The 26,964-nt window shown below is 40.5% G+C and overlaps 1 long non-coding RNA gene across 1 annotated transcript; it reads left to right on the top strand.

Annotated features, from left to right (window-relative positions):
• The first annotated feature begins 3,467 nt into the window (after positions 1-3,467).
• On the top strand, positions 3,468-5,283 carry LOC108710564. The gene is made up of 3 exons (XR_005966221.1): positions 3,468-3,507; positions 4,616-4,697; positions 5,012-5,283. It is a non-coding gene; the product is annotated as an uncharacterized LOC108710564 (long non-coding RNA).
• The last annotated feature ends 21,681 nt before the right edge of the window (positions 5,284-26,964 follow it).

A 26,964-nucleotide genomic window follows, 5' to 3' on the forward strand; every position in this document is an offset into this window, starting at 1 on the left:
AATCAGGTTATATCAATATCAGGAAAAACTGCTTATTTTTATATCCACATACAGCCAATCACTCATTATCAGTCAACTAAATCTTTCTTTACTTAAGAATATTCATGGAAATTACATCCTAATACAGACTTTTGCAGTTTATATTTCCTGTCTCATGATTATAGTCCTTATGAGTCCCTTAAAGCTCAATAGCAGACACTGATCACTGATTATTCTACATGCAGGGAAGAAGAATTTACTTCTGTGGGGCCGGTGGGAATTTGAGACTTTCAATGAGAGTTTGTTGCCCCTACTGAACTGTATCATTGCACTCATTGCAACTATATCATGGCTCCTGGGTATTATTATATGGTAAAACTTACCCTACTTCGCCAGCAGCTAATTAAAATTGTTCCTGCACAGTGGTATAACTAGATATCACTGGGCCCCACAGCAAATTATTTTTCAGGCCCCCAAAATGTTTAGAGGTTGACTTGTTTTACCAATATGTATATGAATTACAAGATTACAAGATTATAGTGATTATGACATCAAATATAAATCATTTTAATAACTTTTCGAACATTCAGCTCAGTTGTGGTTAAAAGCGTGGGGAAGTAGATCCTATGAGGATTAATTTAGATAGGAGGTTAATAATCTGTTAATCTGGTGACTTCTGGGAGATGCATTATCAGGTTGCAATTGTTCTTGTTGTAGCGTTGCTAGATATTGGGATGATTCCATGATCAAAGGGTGATCTTTCAAAGTTACCATTTCGTACCATGATGTATATCTAAAGGTATAAATTGTGAGGTATTTGATTTGTTGTGGGGGGGGGGTGTTATGTTGGTTGACCAAGTATTAAAGAATTTCGATGTATTATGTTCTTTTCTGGTTATTGTTTCTAGCCAGTCCATATGGAAAATATGGTGTCGTTTTTGTTTCACCAGTATTAATGGTGGGGGGTCAGTGTGTAGCCATTGTTGCAGTATTGTTTTCCTGGCTGCTGCTGCCAGTCTCCCCAGTAGGTGTTTTTCAGTTTTTGTAATTTGTGTGAAAGAAGTAGTGTTGGTGAATAATGCCCATTCTATATGAGTTTGGAGGGGTTTTCCAATCATCTGTGGACCATATGAAATAACTTCCTTCCAAAAGGATTGCATTAAGGGACATGCGCATATGATGTGTACTAGGTTTGCTTCAGGAGTGTGGCATTTTAAGCATTCATCTGAAGAGAGGTTACCCATCTTAAATCTTCTAATTGGGTTGAGATATGAGTTATGGAGAATCTGTAGTGACATTTCCTGATACCTGCTTGCCGGAAGTAGTGTCACAAGTTATGTTTTAAAATGTCTAATTCCATGGTATTAGGTATCTCTGTAGTCCATTTAAAGTTGAATTTATCTTCATTATCTATGTCTATTAACGGTTTAATGGTTTGGTATATGTGTGAAGTTGTGAGTTTCTTGTTCTTGTTTTTCCAGAGTTGGTTTAATAGGTTATTTTTGTCGTTATTTGTTAAGAGGCTTATTGTAGTATTTGCAAAGTGAATGATTTGTAAACTTAAGTATATATGGGTGTTTGTAAATGGAAATTTTTTTTCAAATTTATTTGGAGAGAATACTAAATATGTATTGTCTAGTATGTCATGTATGTTATGTAAACCATTTTCACTCCAGTGATAGAGAATAGGATTTCGTATACCTGTTGGGAAGTTTTTGTTGTCTATCCATGATAAGTAGGGAGAAATGTATTGTGACATAATGGGTTATTTCTTATGTGTGTTGGAATGTTTTGTATAGGCGTATGTAATGGATAATTTAGAGAATGGTTATCAGTTGATATTGGTCTAAAGAGAGTGTTGTGTATAAATCTCTATTAAAGGGAATCTGTCGTCATTTTAAAAAAAAATTTTTTATGCATTTTTATAAAAAACACACATCCATAAACACTGTCTGGCAAATAAAATGTTAATCCACAAATCCATGCATAAGTTATTTTAGTTTGTATTTTGTCATGGGGGCTTCCATTTCTGCTCATTACACATTCATCCTGTGCTGCTCTAACAGCAGGCACAGCATTACCAGTGTGCTTGGAGGCAGGGCCGGACTGGGAGTATAAAGCAGCCCGGGCAAAAAAATCAAAGCAGCCCACATGGAAACGCGATGATAGCCACGCCTATATATTGGGTTAACCCTTTAAGCATCACAGATCGTAGCATCTACGATCTGCGGATAAAGGGACTCAAGTGCCACAGATTGTAGATTTTACGATCTGCTGCACTTCTGGGTTGGGGAGCAGAGGCATGATCACAATGGGCTGTAAGGCAGCAGGCACATAAAATCTACCTAATCAAGCAAGAAGACAGATGCCTTCTCTTCATGGGACCCAAACAGCCCCCCAACCCCCCAAAAAAAAATAACAACAATTATAATAATAAGAACTCCAGCAAAATCATGTGATAGCTTCACAAAAAAAGTCTAAAACACACAGTCCAGCCCAGGGACTGTGCCAGTCAGCATGCCTACCAGTTATCTCAGGCACAAAAAGGTTGTATGGGGACACATACACACAGAGACAGACAGACAGACACATAGACAAACAGACACACAGAGACACAAACAGACAGACAGACACACAGAGAGACACACACACAGACACACAGACAGACAGACACACACACACAGAGACACACACACACACACACAGACAGACACACACACACACAGAGACACACACACACACACACAGACAGACACACACACACAGAGACACAGACAGACAGACACACAGACAGACACACAGACAGACAGACAGACACACACACACACAGAGACACACACAGACAGACAGACACACACAGAGACATTCACAAAGTGACACACACAGACCTCTCTTAGAGAAAAACTTTCTCCATGCACTTGCACCTGCAGTGTAATGTTTCAGGGACGCCCCTCCCCTAATGTAGAAGCAGCTCCATATGTCATGTCAGGCTGCGTGCCTGGCCGGGAAGGAGAATGATTATACAAGGAAGGGGGTGGAGAGAACGAAGAGAGAAAAAAAAACCCACTGCGAGGCTCTCTGTGCTTCCAGCACTTCCTACTAAATCAAATGAAATGACGGACTTCCTGCCCCCTGCTTGCTCTCCCCAACGTAGCCTGGAGACGGAAGAAGCAAGCAGGAGCTGAAGTCTAAAGCTACGATTGGAGCGGAGGCGGAGCCAATATTGCGAGCGAGCCGGCCCATTTTAACCATAAGATGAACGGCCCATCGGGCAATTGCCCGAACACGTACATTGCCAGTCCGGGCCTGCTTGGAGGCAGCCACTCTGTAATGAAAAGCCAGGTCGCACTATGAGAATCTAGCTGTACACTCCCCCTCCCCTCTCTGCCCATGCGTGTGATGTTTGGAGGAGAGAGGTCACATGGTTTGCAGGGAAGCAATTACTTTCACTTTCCAACGTCCTGCCTGCTCTACAGCTGCACTAGCAGCTCTTCCTCCCACAGACACTATCAAAGCTCCTGCCGTTCTGTAAGTTTGATCTCTGCATTCCTTTGGAGGGGGGAACTTTCTCTCCTTGCTGCCTTCCTAGTTAGTTTTACTGGTTACTAGATGTGGTAAAGGAGCTGTGAGTTCCCTCTGCTATCCACCTCACACAGACCTTGCTCCTTTCCTGCCTGCAATACTTCTTTTTTCATTAACTACTTACTGCCTCCTTTCTCCTGAGCTATTTTAACCTTCCTAGACTTCCTCCTAAGTTTTCCTGGTTTTCAAGTATGTCCTCCTTATTTTATCCTTTTTTTCTATTCCGTCATCAGTCCTGGGAGTTTACTCCTGTGTTTCTGCCATTCATTTTTGTGTAACCAAATATAATAAACTATATAAAATATTTTTCCAGTGCCCAAAATGAAGTAAGTGTGTGTGTGTGTGTGTGTGTGTGTAGGCTCTATTTACATTACAGCAGCTTTTAGGAGGGAGGGGTAATGACATCACTCCAACTTGCAGTGCAGCAGTAAAGTGTGACTGAAGTTTATCAGAGCACAAGTCACATGACCTGAGGGCAGCTGGGAAATGTCAAAATGTCTAGCCCCATAGCAAATTTTAAAATTAGATATAAAAAAATCCATTTCTTGTTTTGAAAAACGGATTTCAATGCAGGATTCTGCTGTAGTAGCACTATTAACTGATACATTTTGTAAAAAACATGTTTTTCCATGACAGTATCCCTTTAAGAATCCAATCTCCTGCATATCTGAGAAGCGCTGCTTCGTTGTAAGCTTTAATATTAGGGAAATTGAGACCGCCTAGAGTTTTGGGTTGTTGTAGTTTAAAGAGACTAATTTGTGGGCGTTTTTTATTCCATATGAAAGTTCTAAATATTTGGTTTAATCATTTCTGATCAGTTGGCTTAATACAGTATGGCAACATCTGTATTGGGTATAAGAGTTTGGGGAATAATATCATTTTAATGAAATGTATTCTGCCCAAAAATGATAGGTTAATGTGTTTTATACAGATTAAATGTCTGAATGCCAAAATGTTGAAATTTAAGCAAGTGACGTAAATGTGCATGTGATATCCTATCAAAAGCTTTATCTGCGTCTAAGTTTATTAACATTCCATATCTTCTTTTTTCCAGGTTGCTGTGGTAGACTGCTGTTATTATTTTCCTAAGTGCTTGGACTGGGTAACGGTGTTTGATGAATCCTACTTGGTGTTCGGTAAGTATTGAGGGTAGTATTTGTTGCAATCTATCTGCTATTATTTTAGTCAGTAATTTAAGGTCTTGATTTAGTAATGATATTGGTCTGTATGAAGTTGGGTCTGTTAAATCTCTTCCTTCTTTGGGGATCAGTATTATCCTAGCTTCATGCCATAAGGGTGCCTTGTAAATTGTCATTATATAGTTTGGATAGAATGGGTGTTATGTCCGGTGATAGTTGTTTGTAAAATTCTGCCGAAAGGCCACCTGGTCCCGGTGCTTTCCCATTTTTTAATTGTGTGATTGCATGTGATATTTCTCCCTCTGTTACAGGTGCATCTAATATCTCACGGTCTTGAACTGCCAATTTTCAGAGATTAGCTTCCTGTAGAAATTTCACACCGTCTTGTGCATCATCAGAAGATGACTCATAAAATTTCCTAAAGTGTTCGGCCATTATGTTTCTAATTTGTCTTGTGTCATGTGTCCATCCATTTGTTGTTTTATGTATTTGTATATATGTGTTGCGGACTTTTCTTTTAGCTATTTGTGCCAATAATTTCCCTGATTTGTTACCATGTCTGTAAAATTTGTTTGCAGTGTGACTTATTGTCTTATGTGCTTTTTCCTCATCCCAAACTGCATTGAGGTCTCCTCCTAATACGATATTTGCAGCCTCGCAAGAAGTTATTTTCTGTAACACATCTGTAAAAAAAGATTTGTTAGTATCATTAGGTGCATAAACATTTATTATTGCGTATAAAGTACCAGCAATATCTATGTCTACTATCAGTAGTGATGGGCGAATTTATTCACCAGGCGCTAATTCGCAGCGAATTTTTCGGCGAAGCGAAACGACGCAAATTTGCCCATCACTAACTATCAAGTATCGGCCATTTTTATCTTTGTAAGTTTGTGAGACAGTACATTGTAAGTTTTTACTAATTAGTATCGCTACCCCTCTTGATTTGGTTTTATAAGAGGCATCTAATGTTGCCTGTATTCATTTATCGTTCAATTTTCGGGTATATTCCAATGAGTTTCCTGTAAGTATTATTTGGACTTTTTCTCTCTGTAATTTATCTAGCACCTTTCATCTTTTAATTGGAGAGTTCAGGCCTCCCACATTCCAAGAAACTATCTTAAAGTGATCAATAGGTTTCTCTGAAAGGGTTTTGGAACCATATGTGTGTCATATGTGTTGAGTGCATGTTTTAAACTATTCCCATTTTCAAATGGTCAGTTAGTAAGGTATGAGTGTGTTTTGGGAGCGGTCTGTCCCAGCGAGCAGATTATAAACCACATAGGATTTAGGGTAAAACCACATAACATACATTTGTTTCGTATCTGGATTTGTATTGAGCTGACATAAACAATAACTATTCAACCTGGAAAGGAACATGGAGATTAAAAGAACTTCTGGGATGCCGATTATACGGAGATTGTTGCTCCTGTTTCTAGGTCGTCCACTTTATCGGCTAGAATTGTAATTTTCCTTTGTGTGTCAACCAGTTGTGTTTTCTCCAATTCATCTTCCAATGTACCAATTCTCTGTTCAGCATCTGTTATTCTCTCATTTTGGTTAGTTACTTGTTGAAGCACTTCCGTCACTGTTTCCTTTATAGTATCTAACCTTTGATCCAGCCATGGGCCCAGTATTTTCATCAGGTCTTCATTCTTGGGGATTTTAACTTCCACATTGATGATGCTTCACAACCCTGGTCCTCTCATTTTCTCTGCCTAACCTCCTCCTTTGAGCTCCAGCAGTGGACAAACACCCCTACTCATAAGGATGGCCACTTTCTGGATCTAGTGTTTACTAAAAAACTCTCTCTCTCTGGTTTTAACTGTGAACCCTTCCCCCTTTCTGATCACAATGTGGTTACATTTTCCATCTCTCACTCTCCGTGCCCACCTGCTTCTTCCCCCACTGTCTTAGTTCGGGATACAAGTGACATTGACCTTCCAGCCTTAGCTCAGTCTTTCAGGTCCAGTCTCATTTCCTTTAAGGAAACGTCTGATACCCTGGTAAGTGAATATAATCACTTACTATCCTCAACCATTGGGTCATTTGCCCCTTTACAGGCTAAGCGTACACGTGCTCTGAACTCACGACCCTGGCTGAATTCACAAACCAGATTCTTATGTATGAGATCTGCTGAACTTATGTGGAGAAAATCCTGTACACAAGCAGACTTTATTCACTATAAATTTCTATTGTCCTGCCTCAATTCTGCCTTGTCAAAAGCCAAGCAAGAGTACTACAGTACCCTTATAAACAATCACAAATCCAACCCACGATGCCTGTTTTCTCTATTCAATACTCTTCTCCATCTCTCATCAGTCAACCAGACACACTCTCCTCAGGACATTCTTTAAAGACAAAGTAGAGTCCATCCGCAATCAGATCCCTACTTCTACTAATGTAAACCAGCTCCTCCTTCCTAAGCCCTCTTCTGCATGTCTTAATTCCTTCCCTCCGGTAACAATGAAGTCTCCAAGCTTCTTTTGTCCTCCCCACTCACACCTTGCCCCCTTGACCCTATGCCCTCTTCTCTGCTCAAACACTGTATTGCAGAGCTTACACCACTACTAACTCACATATTCAATTCTTCTCTAGCTTCTGGAACCTTCCCTTCTCCTTTCAAACAGGCATGTGTAAAGCCTATTCTTAAAAAGGCCACGCTTGACCCATCCTGTCTATCAAATTACCGTCCTTTCTCCCTTCTACCACTTGCCTCTAAACTCCTAGAGCGTATTGTGTTCTCCCGTATTACTAACTTTCTACACACCCATGATCTGTTGGACCCTCTGCAATCTGGTTTCCGGCCTCGTCACTCTACTGAGACTGCTTTGTGCAGAGTTACAAATGATCTTTAGGTTGCCAAAGCCAAAGGTCACTTCTCCATCCTTCTCCTCCTTGACCTATTATCTGCATTTGATACAGTTGATCACTCTCTCCTGATGCAGATTCTGTATTCGCTTGGCATCCGTAACCAGGCTGCATCTTGGCTCTCTTCTTACCTTTCTAACTGATCATTCACTGTCTCCTATGATAACAAAACCTCATCTTCAGTAACACTTAATGTGGGGGTGCCACAAGGCTCTGTACTTGGTCTGCTGTTGTTTATCCACCCCTTCATTAACAGCTGAAACAGAGGCTCAAATCTCTAACTGCCTCCTGGCTATCTCAAATTGGATAAACCAGCGCCACCTCAAACTCAACCTAACAAAAACTGAACTTCATCTTTCCAACTAAGCCTGGTCCTACTCCCCTATTTACCATCTCTATTGATGGCATGCTTATTAATCCTGTCGACTCAGCATGCTGTCTGGGGGTAATCTTTGACTCCTCTCTCTCCTTCTCTGATCATATTAACACATGCTGCCCCCACATGACTGGGGGCAGCTGGGAAATTGACAAAATGTCTAGCCCCATGTCAGATTTCCAAATTGAATATAAAAAAATCTGTTTGCTCTTTTGAGAAATGGATTTCAGTGCAGAATTCTGCTGGGGTAGCACTATTAACTGATGTGTTTTGAAAAAAACATGTTTTCCGATGACAGGATCCCTTTAGCACCACTGTCAAAACCTGTCACTTTTTCTTATGCAATATTGCCAAAATCCGTCCCTTCCTTTCACCTGATACATCCAATACACTCTTGCATGCTCTCATCCTATCCAGACTAGATTACTGTAACCTTCTACTAACTGGCCTCCCTTACTCCCATCTCTCCCCTCTACAGTCTGTATTAAACACTGCTGCCAGAATTATCCTCCTCTCATCCAAAAGGGTACAGGCCCCTCGGCTGCTGAAGTCCTTATCATCGCTTCCTATAAAACAAAGAATAACAAAGCCCTTCATTCCTCTGCACCTAACTACATCTCATCTCTTGTTTCTCTATATGTTCCTGTCCGAAACCTCCGCTCCTCTCAGAGCAACCGCTTGGTTGTACCCCCCCACTACTACTGCTGTTTCCCGTATCAAAACCTTCTCTCTTGCGACTCCTTACATTCAGAATGCCATTCCTGAATCGATTCGGGGGTTGGGATACACTTTGGCAGAAGGTAGAAGGAGAAGAAATATAACGGTAATATTATAGAAGATGAGACAAATGGGATGAAAACCCTACTCAAACATATCCAGTGACTTCCTAGTGCTTGGGAGTGAAGCTTCCAGAAGTCACTGTGCCTATTCTTGGATGGCACATCGTTCCTAACATACAGTTAACAGTAGTGGATTTTTTGAGGTGACAGATAAAAGAGGACTAGAGACTCAAATAATGATAAATCTAGAAACACATATAAAGATCGGCTTCTTTGGTTTGGCTGAGCAAGTTGGTGGCAAGATAGGCTTGATATGGTTGTGTGACCCTCTGCCTCAAAAATGCAGGCCTCATACATGGGTCAGTATAATGGAGGGGCTGAGTCTGCAGCTTATATTGGTGTAAGCCATTGCCACTGAAATAAAATATGAATGATTCCAAGAGTTTTGTTGCCCACTGAGTGCTAGGGTGACAACAGAAGCCCAGACTCACATCATGTTCTCTTTATATATATATTTATATATATATATATTGTTAGTAGAAGCACCTAGGCATTAACAGGTGTTCTGAGTGCACCAGGCCATTGTATATATATATATATATATATATATATATATATATATATATATATATATATATATTATTTTATTTATTTTTTTCAGTTGAAGCCTAGGGAGAGTAAATACTGACAACATGGCAGCTCTTACATGTATAAAGTAACTGCTCTTCTCCTCTGGTGCCTCCCCTGCAGAACCTGATGCAGCATCCTTGGTGCAATCACATCTACTTAACCAAAATTCTGGCAGACTTCAAGTGCAACACATTTTTTCCTGAATTCAGGAAGAGAATGGGGTAAAATATGTGTTTCAAGTGTATCAACGGGATCAGAGGAAAGCGAATCTATTATATTAGGATATAAGAATAGGAATCATACTTTGCCTCTAATACTCACACTAACAGCTCTCTGTTTGTTTAGGATAGCAGCTGCGATATTCACTTGGTGTGACATCACATCCGGCCTGAGTTTCCCTGCTCAGTTATAGCTCTGGGCTCAGAATACAGCAGGGAGGGGAGGAGGGAGGAGCAAACTGAGCATGCTCAAGCCCTAGCCCTGGAGGTTAAAGATGAAAACGGGAAGTCTGATACAGAAGCCCATGTATACACAATAGAAGGAAATAAATGCTTGTTTCTTTTGACAGAGGACTCTGAGCAGCATTACTTGAGGGTTTACTGGTGTATTTATATAGACCTTTCTGATAAAGCTTACTTAATTTTAGCCTTTCCTTCTTCTTTAAAGGGATTCTGTCATGATTTTTATGGTGTAGTTTTTATTTCTAAATTACACTGTTTATAGTCGGCACCATCTCAGGTCATTTTGCCTGGCCATTTGCTTTCAGAAAGCTGCACTGTGCTGCACTATGGAACTGCTTTCTGACAGGCTGTTGTTTCTCCTACTCAATGTAACTAAAGGAGTCACAGTGGGACAAGGATTTTTAATATTAAATGCTGTTCTTATATCTACCAGGGAGCTGTTATCTTGTGTTAGGGAGCTGCTATCTGTTTCCTTCCAATTCTTATATTGTTCGGTTGCTGGAGGGGGGGTGATATCACTCAGATTTGCAGTACATCAGTAAAGAGTGACTGAAGTTTATCAGAGCTCCAGTCACATGACTGGGAGCTCCTGGGAAACTGACAATATGTCTAGCTCCATGTCAGATTTCAAAATTAAATATAAAAACAATCAGTTTGCTCTTTTGAAAAATGAATTTGAGTGCAAGGTCTGCTGGAGCAGCCCCATTAACTGATGCATTTTGAAAAAAACATGTTTTCCATTGACAGTATCCCTTTAAGATGCCTTAGTCGACAGAACAACCTTTCAACAGGTTGGACTCCTGTCTACATTTGCATTTAGATGTCCATGGAAGGTCACTAGATCTCTACCTGTCGATCACAGCATCTAGAAGTATAACTTCACACACAAGAGCCCCCCATCAAAAATATTTTCCAGATTTCCCATGCAGGTCACACACAGAATCCCTGGGTGGCCAGCAGAAGCCACTGTTATTCCTTGTCCCTAGTGATTGGTAACTACCATGGGCTGCTATAGTCTTTTAGCAAGTTTTGTAGAAGAAGAAGGGACCAACCTTCCATTACTAGTAATGCCAACGCTTTACTGTCAGTTCAAGGAGCTGAGTACTGTGTCTGTATTACTGGGGAAGGACTGCATAATATATAGAACCTACTCTCTCCCCTTAACCTTTAGGTTGTATTGTTAAAGGTATCTTGAACCCCTGCTTCCATCCAAAGCAAACTCCAATAATGCAAACAAGTTTGGGGAAAGAATTCCAAAAGGCGCAAAGCTGCTGCACAGGTGCCTTTATTCACCGTCACACGACATGTTTCAAGCTCAGTAGCTCTTTTTCACTTGAACGTGTGACAATGAATAAAGGCACCTGTGCAGCAGCTTTGTGCTTGTTGGTATTCTTTCCCCAAACTTGTTTGCATTACTGTGTTTATACAAATGGCCTGTATATATCACTGTGCTCAAGACTTATACTGTGCATACTTTCTATACAGCTTGTGGTGTTAGAGTTGCTGGCTGTTGTGTAATGTGAGATGTCTCTTCTACCTCTGCAGCATGATACCATACCTTTTACTGCTTGCATCAGTATGTTTGAAAATTACATTATTGCTTCTGACCAAGGGAAGATTTCTGCTGCTAGAAAGTATGCTTTACTTATTCACTGCCTGGGAGCAGAGCGGCAGTGTATATTCTATACATTACCATTACCTGATGAGACTTATGAAACTGCTCTTACTGCTATAAAGAACTTTTTCATGCCAAGAGTAAATGTGGTTGCTGAAAGATATAAATTCCGCCAACGTGGACAACGTAATGGTGAATCCACAGAACAATTTGTAGCAGCATTCAGAGAGCTGGTTGTTACCTGTGAGATTGGGAATCTAACAGATGAAATGCTTAGAGACCAAAAAGTGGAAAAAACAAATTCACCACGCATTAGAGAGAGACTGCTCCTAGAGCAGGATTTAACCCTTGCAAAGGCTATTACAGTTAGTGGCAAAGGCTAAAACTCTCAGTCAGGGAACTGCTGGGAATGTACAGACTGTGAATTCAGCACTGTGGCCTAATAATTCACAGTCACAGGCAAAATACAGTGCTAAGGAAAGGGATTCATTGCAAAACGATGCAGCAAATACAAATAAAAAATACTGCCTTCGCTGTGGTTCAACACAACACAATTATGTTACATGTCCTGCAAAAGCTGTACAGTGCCACAAATGCAAAAAGGTAGGCCATTTTGCTAAGATCTGTCGTAGTTCTGCTAAAGATGTTCATGAAGTCACTACTACAAATGTTACTGTATTAAGTGTGGATAAAACTGGTACATTTATTCCAGACAAGTTTATATGCACTGTCAATGTCAATACTGCTTCTGCTGACAAGGGGTACTCCATTAACCTGATCCTTGATACAGGTTCAGCTGTACTACCAAAGGATATTTTATTGAAATACTTTGCAAAAGATCGGCTTGTTGCACCTGCCCTCAACTGGTTATTTAATTAAAGGATCCAATCCCTGTGCTTGGTTGCTTGCCAGTGACTGTACAATTTGAATCAAATACTGCAAAATGTGACTTTTACATTGTGAATAAGGGTATTGCTATACTTGGAAGGGATCTCTTTGCTGCATTAAACCTACAATTAGTTGATGGTCTCATTACTACAGCCAGGAAAAGTTGTGTATTTTCACACACCCTACTTGTAAGCTGATGAAGATGGGCCTGGTGCACACAGGTGGAGGCTTGGCCACCTCCCAATGACAAAGGGGTTCACCCTGAAACGTTGCACTACGCTCTAAACAAACACTAGAAGTGTTCATGCAGACCTGTTTGCCATTGGGTTTTGCTTGAGGACTCATTACTACAGCACCAGTGCCTGCCACACAGCCAGTGTCTAAAATTTCACCACAAAGCAACACTTCACTGGGTTGTGCAAAGAACTTTGTACACAAAGTTAAGTTCAGACCAGATGTAAAACCAGTACGCCAGAAATTGAGGCGATTGCCCTACTCTATAAGGAGGGGGAAACTGGTAGAGCAAGATGTGATTGAAAAATCAGAATCCTCTGAATGGGTTTCACCAATTGTTGTAACAATGAAGAGAACTGGAGGTATTTGATTGTTTGTTGATCTCCGTGAACCTAATAAAGCAGTTATTATGGATAATCATCCCTTGCCACACATAGGGGAAATATTTTCAGAACTCTGAGGAGCAAAATTCTTTTCTACTTTGGATCTTCAGAGTGCTTATCATAAAGTATTACTGCATGAGGAAAGCAGAGACCTCACTGCATTTATCACCCGTGATGGTTTGTTTCGGTTCAAGCGTGTACCTTATGGACTGGCTTCAGCACCGAGTTGTTTTCAAAGACTGATATCTTCTATACTCCATGGAATACCTGGTGTAGAATGCTACTTGGATGATATGATTGTCTACTCTCCAACTATGGATCTTCATGACAAGCCGTGTAATGTTTAGTGATATGGAATAAACTACGTTTTTACTTCAAAGGTGGCTCCTGGAGTGCGTGCTCGTTTTGTTTGATTGTATCTCCATGACAATTACCTAAAAAAAATTCTGAAATGCATTGATTCTGCAGGACTGAAACTGAACCTTTCCAAATGCCACTTCAGACAAACTCAAACTCTGTAATTTCTGGGTCATATAATTTCACAAGATGGATTACCGCCTGGCCTGACCATGCCAACACAAGCACCTACTCCATCTGATTCCAGACCTTACGAGCTTTCTTAGGTCTTACTTCATGGTATTTTAAGTTTATTCCCAACTATGCTTCAGTTGTGGAGCCACTTAGACCACTACTACGTGGAACTTTAAGTCTGGTGTGGTCAGAGTCTGCTCAACATAGCTTTGAAATAGTGAAACAGCTAATTGTGAACAGTCCAGCGCTAGCTTTATTTGATCCTGCACTACCCGCTATGGTTACTAAAGATGCTTTAGACTATGGCGTTGGTGCAGTTCTTACACAGATCCATGCTGATCATACAGAGAAAACTGTTGCATTTGCATCCAGAACACTTACAGAGACAGAGCCTAAGTATTCTGAAAAAGAAGCTCTAGCATGTGTTCGGGCAACAGAAAAATGGAGAACCTACCTATGGGGTAGAGATAGAATTTAACTTATGCACTGATCATAGCCCTTTAACTATACTGCAACAAAGGAACTAGGAAGAGCTGTGATGCGTATAGCTAGAATGCTAGATAGTCAGCAAGGATACTGAATTTCAACTAAAAAATGCAATACAAACCAGGTTTGAAAAATGTTACTGCTGATTGTTTGCTTGTCTCACATGTCCAATTCAAGTAAAACTATGGGACATCTTACAAAGCAAAAAGCCAAATACTGAGAAGAAACTCAGTCCTGATCGTCAACCTTACTACAGGATTAGACATGAACTGTCCTTAGTAGATGGCTATGTTGTCCAAGGAGCTCACCGCTTACTGGTACCAGAGACCTTGCGACATAAGCTCATACAACTTGCACATGAGAGTCATCAAGGCATTGTACGTACAAAACAAAGACTACGAGAACTATACTGGTGGCCAGAAATGGATGCCGATGTGGTAAGTGCCATTCATTCTTGTGTTACTTGTCAGAATAATGACAAAACAACTATCACACATACACCTCCACTTCAGCCAGTACTATTCCCTGATTCAGCTTAGGAAAAACTTGCTATTTATATTTGGGTCCTTTTACAGAACCTTGATAGACTATTACAGTAAATGGCCTGAAATTGCATTTGTTTCTCATATAACATCAGCTACTACAGTAATAACATTTCTGTCTACAGTCTTCAGCAGAGAAGGTAATTCAAAGGAGTTAATATCAGACGGACCACAGTTTGTCTGTGCTCAAGTTTTATACTGTGCAAAATTAGCAGGCTCATGCAGCCATTACACAACAGTAAGCAACTCTAACACCACAAGCTGTATAGAAAGTATGCACAGGATAAAACTTGAGCACAGACAAACTGTGGCATTGTTATACTTTACTCATCCTCGGCTACCAAAAGATAACACAACAAAAAATTTAAATGGGGCTCCAATGAAAAAAAAAACACCCACGGACATATGACTATGCCCCACTCAACCCCAGTCATGCCCATTATACTAAAATCCCAACATGAACTGGTCCACACCTACCCACCCTGAAAAAACAGACTTTAAATCTCTTGGGGGCCCTTACTGCAGTACCCACTTTTAACCCCCTGATTCCCAATAGTAGAGGGGTGCCTGAGGATCCTCCTTTTTCTCTATCAAAGCAAGGCTAAAACCTGCAAGCAGACTTAGTACTGGAAGGAGGGGGCACATAGGAAAATAATATATATATTCATCAGATGACAGTTGCTATGGGTTACTAGCCCTGGTTCAAACTCTGTGACATTAGAAAGAGTACCCGGACCTACAAGGCAGCCTCCAAAAGAAACATATTCCTAAAAAGAGAGTAATGGAGACAGATTGGAAGCAATTACATTTACATGGATATCCTTCCCGACTGCCCCGCACATTCTCATGATTTATTCTGTCTTCATTCAGCTCCATAGTACTTTAATTTCTATAATCTGTGACATGGAAGAACAGCCCAATTCTAAAGCTTTTTATATAAATCCCTAATTATGCAATTAATTCTGAGAGCTAAATAACCTGATCCCCCTTAGCATGAAATGTCCAAACCTACTCAGTTGTCATTAGATTTCACTTTCTTAGGACCTGCGATTAAATTACTTGAGTATTTCATATATACAAATGCAGGTATAGGATCTATTTTTCGGAATGCTTGGGACCTGGGGTTTCCGGATAAGGGGTTTTTCTGTAATTTGGATCTCCATACCTTAAGGATACTAGTAGACATGAAATAAACCCAATAGTATTGTTTTGTCTCCAATATGGATTCTGGCATCTTAGTTCCAATCAAAACCTACCATAATCCCCTAGATGGGTCCCAAATCATAATTACAGCTACATTTAAATGTCTTTATTCCATGCAGCTCTTTATACCTAGTCATGAGGGGTGGCCACAGGCATGGTCAAACTAGGGGCCGGGCCCAATCTGTTGTGCAGAACTATTTGTCTGAATCCTTAGTTTATGATTTTTTTTGACCTCTGAAGGCATCACAACCCATGTTATGGTGGTCAGTGTGTGGCAGGTCAGGTTTGCGGGTAAAGCAGTTGCAGGTTGGGTAGCGGGTCAGAGCTTCACTGGGACAGTGCATAAGGCTCCATGGATGCCCAGGGCCATCTCCTTAGCTACAGTCTTCAGCAGAGAAGGTAATTCAAAGGAGTTAATATCAGACAACGGACCACAGTTTGTCTCATCTGAGTTTGAATCCTTTCTGAGAGAGAGGAATATTGTGCAAAGGAAATCTTCAGTGTATTACCCACAAATGGAGAAATCGAGCGATTCAACAGAAGTCTGAAAGAAGCACTACAGACAGCATATCATACTGGGAAATCTTGGAAAGTATTTACAACAGAGTTCCTACATAACTACAGAGCAACGTGCCATGCAACGTGCCATGCAACAACCCAATCATCTCCAGCTGAATTATTACATGGCAGACAGATGCGCACTAAGTTACATGTTGCAGACATCAAACTTGCACAAAATACTGTGCCTACAAAAATCATCTACTGCTGACATTGTGAAACGTCAACAAGCCAAATGCAAGGCTTATACTGACAGAAAACGTGGTGCCAAAAAAGTACACTTTCAGCCTGGATCTTTAGTCAGAATTAAGAAACCAGGAATACTGAAACAACAACAATCTAAATTTACTATACCTTATACCTTTAAAGGAGAAGGAAAGCTACGGAGGCATTTTATTGCCAATAGATTAGCTGCAATAGTGCAAGCTAGAATGCTATATTTATTCTGTAGAATGTTTTACCATACCTGAGTAAAAAGCTCTAGAAACTCTGTTAGTTTAGGATAGCAGCTGCAGTATTAACATGGTGTGACATCACTTCCTGCCTGAGTCTCACCCTGCTCTGGGCTCAGATTACATTAGAGAAGGGAGGGAGGGGGGAAGAGGAGCAAACTGAGCATGCTCTTGCCCAGGGCAATGAGGTTTAAGCTGAAGGCAGGAAGTCTGATACAGAAGCCCATGTGTACACAATAGAAGGAAAGAAATGCAGTGTTTCTTTTGACAGGGGACTCAGAGCCGCACTACTTTGGGGGTTTACTGGTATATTTAGATGGACCTTTCTGATAAGGCTTACTTAGTTTTAACCTTTCCTTCTCCTTTAAGTGAGATGCCAGCGAGGACCATACACATATGAACTGTCTGATGGACACATATGGAATGCAAGTCATCTTGCTCCTGTTAGATATGACTTTGGAGAAGCTCCATTTGATGAAGGACATTTTCCTACTCCTGATGTCAACTGCAATAGACCTGAAGAAAGTGAACCTATAAGGCGTACTGAGAGAATCACATTACCTGCATGGACCAAGGACTTTGTGATGTGAAGAATGTATAATATTGTTTTTAAAATGCATACTGTTTAATTGTTGCTGTTTATTATAGTTGTCCAAATGATTTCCTACTATAGGGGGAATATGTGGTGTTTATACAAATGGCCTGTAGATGTCACTGTGCTCAAGTTTTATACTGTGCATACTTTCTATACAGCTTGTGGTGTTAGAGTTACTTACTGTTGTGTAATGGCTGCATGAGCCTGCTAATAAAGCACTGTTATACTTTACTCATCCTTGGCTACCAAAACATAGCACAATAAAAAATTGAAATGGGGCTCCAATAAAAAAAAAACACCCACGGAAATATCACAATGCCCCACTCAACCCCAGTCATGCCCATTATACTAAAATCCCAACCATGATCTGGTCCACACCTACCCACCCTGAAAAAACAGACTTTTAGATCTCTTGGGGGCCCTTACTGCAGTACCCACTTTTAACCCCCTGATTCCCAGGGGGGTTAGAGGGGTGCCTGAGGATCCTCCTTTTATAAAGATAGCTCCACAATTTGGTATAATTCAGCATCAAACATTCCATTGAATAATATTGGATCTAATTCTGATAGATTGGAACTAATTACATTTCCGTGCATCACTTTCCAAGGGAAACTCTCTGTCTCCTCTCAGCATGACGAGAACAATGCATTTCATAAGATTTATTAAGCTTTCATTCCACTCCCCAGTACTTTCCATTTCAGGACTCTCTGAAACGGAAGAATGGCCCAATCCTGTCTCCCAACCTTTTCTTAAATCCCTAATTGTGCAATTAATTCTGAGAGGCGGCTGACCTGATGCCTTGTGGCGTGAAATGAACAAGCATAGTCTTCATTAGTTTCTCCTTATTGGAACATTATTCACCCTGCACTGAAATGTTAGATACTGGTAGTGCCACCCTGGGTTTCAAATACTGGAGCCGTAAAACACTTTGGAAGGCACATTGTTATACCATGTGTATCTATGAAAGAACAGTTATCCAATGTATCGAGCACAATTCAGCAGGAACAGCCCGCTAAGTTTGCTCATAGCCTGTACAGCGAGATACCATAAAACTGGCAGTATAGGTATTCCCCTGTACTAAGTACAATTAAACAGGAACAGCCCCCTATGTTTGCTCATAGCCTGTACAGAGAGACCCCATAAAATGATGGCAGCATAGGTATTCCCCTGTACTAAGCCCAATTCCGCAGGAACAGTCCCCTAAGTTTGCTCATAGCCTGTACAGCGAGATACCATAAAACTGTGGCAGTATAGGTATTCCCCCTGGTCTAAGCACAATTCAGCAGGAACAGCCCCCTAAATTTGCTCACAGCCTGTACAGAGATACACCATATAACTATGGCAACATAGGTATTCCCCTGAACTAAGCACAATTCAGCAGGAACAGTCCCCTATGTTTGCTCATAGCCTGTACAGAGAGATACCATAAAACTATGGCAGCATAGGTATTCCCCTGTACTAAGTACAATTAAACAGGAACAGCCCCCTATGTTTGCTCATAGCCTGTACAGAGAGACCCCACAAAATGATGGCAGCATAGGTATTCCCCTGTACTAAGCACAATTCCGCAGGAACAGTCCCCTAAGTTTGCTCATAGTCTGTACAGAGAGATACCATACAACTATGACAACATAGGTATTCCCCCTCAGTACTAAGCACTAAAACAGCCCCTATGTTAGTGCATAGCCTATACAGAGATATATTATAAGTGTGGCAATTTTGGTCAAGTATTATTATTACATAGTGTCACTTTTAGTGAAATTACAGTACAGCGTCAGGATTCTTTGAGGTGAATACCACAGTTAACTATCGATGAATTGATCAGTTCTCTATTCACTTGCATAGAAGTTTTAGGAGAAAATCTACAAAAGGGAATGTGCTGTCTCGGTTTCACAAAATTGCATTAACATTGCCAATAATAATTTGTGCAGACCAGTAGATTATGGATTGCAGTTCAAGATGCAGTTAGGCACTATTGTCACTAGGTGGCAGCATAAGATTAAGGTTTAAGCATAAAGGCCAGCAACATCATGGAATGGTGGATAGTTAGGTTAGATTACATGTTCCCCAGCTCTCCAAGGCCAGGGGTTCACATAAATGCAAGAGGACTCTCCAATGAAAATACTGCTCTGTGTAAACCCCCCCCCCAGGCATAAACACGACTGTTCGATCATGCAACTGCAGGGAAAGAATAATAAAACCCCTTCCTCTGTAAGTTGCGCATTGCTTCCAAAGGCATGCAATTCATACGTCAGCGCAAAACCTTGCCTGGTGCAAAATTAAACTGATATTTTGGGCAACAATGTTGCGTAAAACAAGTCGCCATGAGTTTAGTAAATGTACCCTATGCCCCGCAAATGCTTTTGTATGTAATAGGGGAAATTGTGCTTGCAGATGTAAATTAACCCTACTGTGTTTTTCGCTATAACATATAGGAGGGCCAGCCATCAAATACCCAGTGTTGCCATCAGGAACGATACAGGGCTAATGTAGCTGGGGCACCATGGCAGAATGGGGCCAAAAGATGGAAAAATGCAATTCATGAGTCATGACGGGGGCAGGGGACGTCAGAATTGCACGTGAGGCAATTTTTATTTTTATTGGGAATATGGGGGCCCAGCTGACCAGTGGGCTAATAATTAGAGCTGCCCCATGATTACTATTGGTGGCCCTGCTTATACCTTTGTTTGTAGTTGCCCCAAGGCAGCAAGATATTAAAACAAATCTTCATGTTCTCCCTTTATGCCAACCAGTTTTAAGATGGTGAATGAACTGACAAACTGTGGGTGCTCCCATAGCACCCATGGCACCGACAACTTGGAATGACTCCCACCACATGCACACTTTTAGTAGTAATGCCATTAAATGTGCACCAGCACCTCTAATCATATATGTAAAAATGTAAATTTTTATCTAGTATGGCATCCCCTACAACACACTGGACTTTGATGGGCTATATGAAGGATAAGTCATGTCAGACAAATTTGCTTTTTATGATGAGGTAAGTAAGATGCTGGACAGTGGGGGGCAGTAGATGTGAATTATTTGGATTTTGCCCAAGCGTGCCCCAGAATCTAAACTAAGGTCTGTTGGGTTTAATGAAGTTGTTTGCACATGGATAGGAGACTGGCTACAGGATCGGGTGCAGAGGGTGGTTGTTAATGGTACATTCTCTACTTGGAGTAAGGTTCTTAGTGGTGTCTCTCAGGGCCCGTTATTGGGCCCACTTTTATTTAACTTGTTTATTAATGACTTAGGGGAGGGAATTGTAAGTAATGTATCAGTGTTTGCAGATGACACAAAACTATCCAGTCCAATTAATTCCATCCAGGATGTGGCATCCTTCCAGCACGAACTTGACAAACTGACAATCTGGGCAGCTCAGTGGCAAATGAGATTCAATGTTGATAAATGTAAAGTCATGCACCTGGGATGTAAAAATATCCAAGCCACGTATACCCTTAATGGGACTGCACTAGGCGAATCCATTATGGAAAAGGACCTTGGAGTCCTTGTAGATGATAAACTTGGCTGTAGCAAGCAACGTCAGTCAGTAGCATCAAGGGCAAATAAGGTCTTGAGCTGTATCAAAAAGGGGCATAGAGTCACGGGAGGAGGGGGTCATTCTTCCACTGTATAGAGCACTTGTAAGGCCCCATCTAGAATATGCCGTACAGTTTTGGTCTCCATCACTCAAACAGGACATTATTGTATTAGAGAGGGTACAGAGAAGGTCAACTAAAATGGTAAAAGGTATGGACAATCTTAGCTATGAGGAAAAACTGGCCAAATTGGGGATGTTCACGCTGGAGAAGAGGCGCCTAATGGGAGATATGATAACTATGTATAAATATATAAGGGGATCATATAATAATCCCTCGAATGCTTTATTTACCAGTAGGTCTTTCCAGCTGACACAAGGTCACCCATTCCGATTTGAAGAAAAGAGGTTCCGTCTAAATATTCGGAAGGGGTTTTTTACAGTGAGAGCTGTGAAGATGTGGAATTCTCTCCCTGAATCAGTTGTACGGGCTGATACATTAGATAGCTTTAAAAAAGGGATGGATTGCTTTTTAGCAAGTGAGGGAATACAGGGTTATTTGAGATAGCTCATAGTACAAGTTGATCCAGGGACTAGTCCGATTTTGGAGTCAGGAAGGAATTTTTTCCCCTCTGAGGCAAATTGGAGAGGCTTCAGATGGGTTTTTTTTGCCTTCCTCTGTTAGGCAGGTTAAAAAAAACAAAAAAAAACTAAAAGGTTGAACTTGATGGGCGTGTGTCTTTTTTCAACCTTACTTACTATGTTTATTCTGCCTCCAGTAAATTGTAGAAATGGATGAACTTACATTTGACAGTAGCTTACTCACAAGAACACAGCATTAGATGAGCTTTAATTCCTTGGCTTTAATTGTAGAATTGTTGCAAGCAATTGTAATCCAAAAGAAACTGTATCCTCGAGGTAAAAACAGAATACCTTCTCACCCTAAGCTGAACAGGTATGAATGCCACTGTGAAGGGAAATAACGGCTGCCCTATGATCACATGACTCCCTTGAATCAGTGATAGTGAGGTATTGGCTAGCAAATTTAAAGCTAGAAGCTCTGAATGAAGTAACTAAGTAACAGTAATATAATTGGGCTATCAAAATATATATAAAGAGCTATAAAAGCCCAATGGGCGGCACAATGTTACTATGGGGAGCTGAATATTGGCCAGGCCAAAGACAAGAAAACTTATTTTTCAGATTTATTTTTTAAAATACGTTCATTCCAAATGGCTTATTCTTGGCATATATCTGTCCCCTTTCACCCAATCACCTTTCAACTGATTTGTTCTCCCATTCATTCCAGTTTGTTGCTTATCTTAATTCTGATTTGCTGCTCATCAGATTTATTCCACTTTGCTCTCTGTAACCTTTATTTTAATTGGTTGCATCTTAACTGCATTCCAGTTTGCTACCCCAGAACCTTTATTCCAGTTGGCTTCAGCTGTTCTTTATTTCAGCTGGCTTGGTTTAGCTGTGATTAAACTTTGCTGGATGTGATTGTTATTCTGTTTGGGTTTCTATCCTTGCATGGGCAGATCTAGGTGTCATTTATAAAGAGATGGACCAAAGACAGGCAGGATAGGACAGGTCTACCAGATGTAGCAGAGGGAATAACTCAGTGGGCCCACTCTTGGAGAATTCCCATCAGGCCATAATTTATTCCACTATAGGCCTATATAAACCCCTTTTGGCACTATCTATATCTAATTGCCCGTGCAGACCCAGCCCGGATTTCCCATTAGCCCAGAATAGTAATTGTGCACTCCAGTGGGGCCACAGTTAGAGTAGTCACAGGTCTCTTTATAAGGGGGGAAACAAATGAGTAAAATCAGAGATATCCCATGTATAAACTTCCAGCGCTACCTGACATCTGCCTCCTTCCTTAGCTTCCACATCCAAGGTGGATACAACAACCTGTGTTTTATTGAAATGTCTGTATATTCCCATGTACCTATTTTAAACAAGCATCATGGTAGCTCCAACTTAAAGTGATACTGTCAACCCAAATATTTCTGCTCTTGCAGAAAAAAATCCTCTGAATTGCATTACCACTATCCAACCATTGGATGGCACCATATGCCTGTTCCCATTCTGAATGCAAAGGGTGAGAAAAAAACACAGACAATATGCAGTGGTATGACTTTAAATCATTTGTGTAAAAATGTTTCCACATCTTCTTACAGGGTGCTGGATATTTTCCACCATTAGTTTAATTAAGTAATAACCTGGATTCATAGAAGCCATTATTCATGACCTTTATTTCAGGTGGCAGTTTATGACCTAAATGTCAGTTAGCATTGCCTGATCTTCTCTGATTGGCTAGATCTTGCAATTATTCTAGTTCCCATTCCTAAATCTTAATTCTGATTGGCGGTTTCTTTACTCTTTATTTTTTGAGTTTTGCTAGTTTCCGGGTGCTATTATTCCTACTGGCATTTTCTGACTTTTATTCATTCTGTTTCTGTGTCTTTTCCTTCCAGCAAGTGAAATACAGAGCATGTGCCTCTGTGTCTCACAGGTTCCTTTCATACAGAATGTAGTACTATGGCTTTATGGCTTCTTCTCTTGATCTGTGGGGACCTGAAAGCAGTGTTATTGTATAGAAATTAATTATATTAGCACCCCCTGTAAACAAAAGGTTTATTTCTATAGCATATAGTCTACTTACAATCAGATGATCAGCTAATATATTGCCTCCTATGTACCATGAGATAGTTCCTTTTTTATAGAGAGCTGTGAGAAATGAATTGGACCCTGAAGGACAACCTACTTGTCATCAATTGAGAGGGAAAAATCATGGAGTTTAAATCTGGTGGTGCCAGGCCATTGTTACCTCCCATTGGCAGCACATTTACTATTTGTTTGCAATCTACCACTCTTCTCTGGAGCACTGTGTTGGTCAAAACCCTGGTGTGCCATTAGCCGTTCAGTTTCACCATTGCCCAGTATATGATTGTCCCTTAGGAAATCCTGCCACGTCCTTCTTATCACCACCCTTGGTTCCATCTCCAGAAGGAAGAGTAGCCTAGATTGCATGGGTACATTGGCATTCCTCTGTACAAACACCAAAACTGTGAAGGTATTCTGGCTAGTATGCTTCTCTGATAGGATGTACAGAATATTACCCCACCCCAGCAAGGTGGCGGTGAATGGGGTAGACCCTAGACAATTGGGGTGGATGCTATTCATTTATTGAAGGATCTAACTGACATTGAAAATATTAAGCTTGAGCAGAAACCTCAGAAGTAGGAGGTTGCACCAAAGGTTCCCTAAATCTTAGGATTGGCCTATGGTCCCCCATAACAATCTAACTGGGGACAATCAGATCATTGGCCCATATCAGATAAGCCCAACAAATAGGTGGTCAAATTAAGTAGAGATTTACTTGGTATAAGTGTTGCCCAGTCCAGTGGCTCTTAATCTACTGTTGTGTGCCCATGTGATTAGCTCTTAGAAAAGTGGTAAGGAGGTATGAGGATAAGATTTGGGATGAATGCTGTTCAACTATAGCAGAGCAACCTAGCAGCAATATACTTATGTGTACAACAATATGAGGTCAGGGTTAGGAGCTGATCTAATATTATACACCAATAAGGGGGGTTGAAAACAGTAGCAGCAATGTCATCATTTTATAACCACTAGGGGAGCTGTTATGTAGTTCTTTTGGGAGAATATCTTATCCAAGGAACAGCTTATGGCAACTACAAATCTTATATCTAATTACAAACATGGGAAGAAGAGATGTTCTGTGCACTCCAGAAGCTATACTACATACTTATTATTTATGGGAAATAAATGAAATGTAATACCTACTTAAATTATGGCTTCCCCTAAAGCAGAGTATTTTATTGAATGTTTTTTTAGACCCTTGTGGGGGTTTATGTTTTTTTAATACAGTAAAGAAAACCAGAATTGAATTTTAAGCCAAAATGTCCACTTAAGATTCTCCTCATGGCAAATGTTCTTGCTTTTAGCTCACGATTTTTTACTCTGATCTTGCAAAGCAACAGCCAGGCTTGGGGGGGGGGCCTCAAATAAATTAAGTAGAATTTCTGTCCGGAGAGTCTTAGAGAACAGGACAGAATGATTTGGAGTGGGCTGAAGGAGTGGAACTGAACGGAGATTAACTGGCGCTAGAGACATCACTGAAGCAGATAATAGTTTACAAGCTTAGTGAATTTTGTCGTTAGATTGAGTCTACCTTATTGCAGTCAAGTCCTAAAATATTCATGCTAGCAAATGAACCCGCTTTGGTGACAAAAACAATATTGAGATGGCTATTTATGTAAGACGAAAATGATGCAATGGAACCAACTAGTTTAAATATTATATATATATATATATATATATATATATATATATATATATATATATATATATAGTCTTCTAGATACTGTAAGTTAAGAAGCCTAAAGGAAGCATGGCATAGCAACCATAGGGAAGGGTATGTTGGTAGTGTAGAGGATGGGAAATAAGAAATGGCCTGTAAAGAGGTCTTTAAACTATGAGTGGTACAGATAATTATTTTCATTTTAAGTAAAATTGCACAAGAAAATAGTAATTTTAACAAGCATTGCTGGGGTGGAGGCATGGGTGGGTGGGGTAACATATACATCATGAATCGGTGCCTTTGGACTCTCTTTAAACTTTCTGTAGAAAGCCCAAACTCAGTTACAGATATAAGAGAATTTATCATGAGAAAGCAGTTATCACACTATATTTAAGCATCACAAAAGCGGATATGGAGCTTTTAAAGCTAATGCCACACTTCGCTGATTCTTGGCCTACGAAAAAACATGGGGGGCGTGGACTGGGTACAAGTTGTTGAGAAGCCAGGATGAAATTGAGAAAATAGGTTGGATTTGGCAATGGAGAATTTTTTGCTAAGTTTTGCAGGGGCGTCTGATGCTGTATAGTTACACCACTGTAATGTTTTATTGAGCATATTTCAAGAATCAGTTCTGGTGTTGGAGGACTACAGCTTTCAGCATACCTTAACCCTTGAGAACATGGAGTATGCTGGGAGATATTTTGGCAATGTATGGTTGAGCCTACTTTTTCCACTGGCCTATCCTGACTTAGGTGCAGGATATCCAAAATAATAATGTGACTATTACTAACGATGAGCATACCCAAGTCAATACTGCTCTTTTTCACATCATGGTGCATTGCAGATACCATTTTCCAACCTGCCCAATCAACAATCTGACGATCGATATATATAGCACAAGGATATCAGTTGGGATCATGCTCCCAGCATACATTTATAATTTGGGCAAGGCCAGCGCCAATGCGTACTGGAATTGGGCTGAATGAATTTGGCACATACGTGATTTTGATGGCGAGTGTTGAAAATTTAGAAAATTTTGAGCAGCCGGTTTGAATGAAAACACAGGTTTTAACACAACTTGATGGGCAACAAAACATCTCGTCTCCCATCACATTAAAACTGGCACATATAGACCGGGTTATAAGGCAGATGGAGGCACGGTTGATGGAACAGCCAACGCATACTAAATCCCTAATACACAGGACTCTCTCTATATCTGCACAGCAAACACACCTTCTGTAAACTCACTTCCCATCCAATTAAAACGGCGTGATTAATCAGGCTCTCTAGATAAAAGGCTGTTAATTAGATTCAAGCAGCTTGAGGAACGGATGTGAATCCAAACATTATGGAAGCCTTTTGCTCTTTCTTGCTCATCACTCAGGTATTTGTTAGTCTGGTTTATCCTTTATTTCTAATGGTTGTGCCTTCCTATTCAGCAGGGTAACAAGCAAGATAAGAAACAATTAGAAGGGGCACCAGAGTAGTCTCTTCATGGCTCCGTCTTGTCATTCGGAATGAGGACAATTGTCTTCTGAAGATTAAGCGTGAGCGGTTGTGCAAAATACAAGAGTGGATTTAAATGATACTACTGTGCCGTGCTGTGACTCCATACTATTTATCTGTATCTTGCCATCGCTTTTCACCTCAATCCCTTTAATTCCTTCATACAAACTGATTGACCTGGTGACAGTCACATGTCCCTAATAGGCAGTTATCAGCAACAAATCAGATATGAGTTTTAAATAAAACCCCAAGGGAATAATTTCCTATTCGATATCAG

This window comes from Xenopus laevis, chromosome 3L (assembly GCF_017654675.1).
Source record: "Xenopus laevis strain J_2021 chromosome 3L, Xenopus_laevis_v10.1, whole genome shotgun sequence".
NCBI classification, from domain to species: Eukaryota; Metazoa; Chordata; class Amphibia; order Anura; family Pipidae; genus Xenopus; species Xenopus laevis.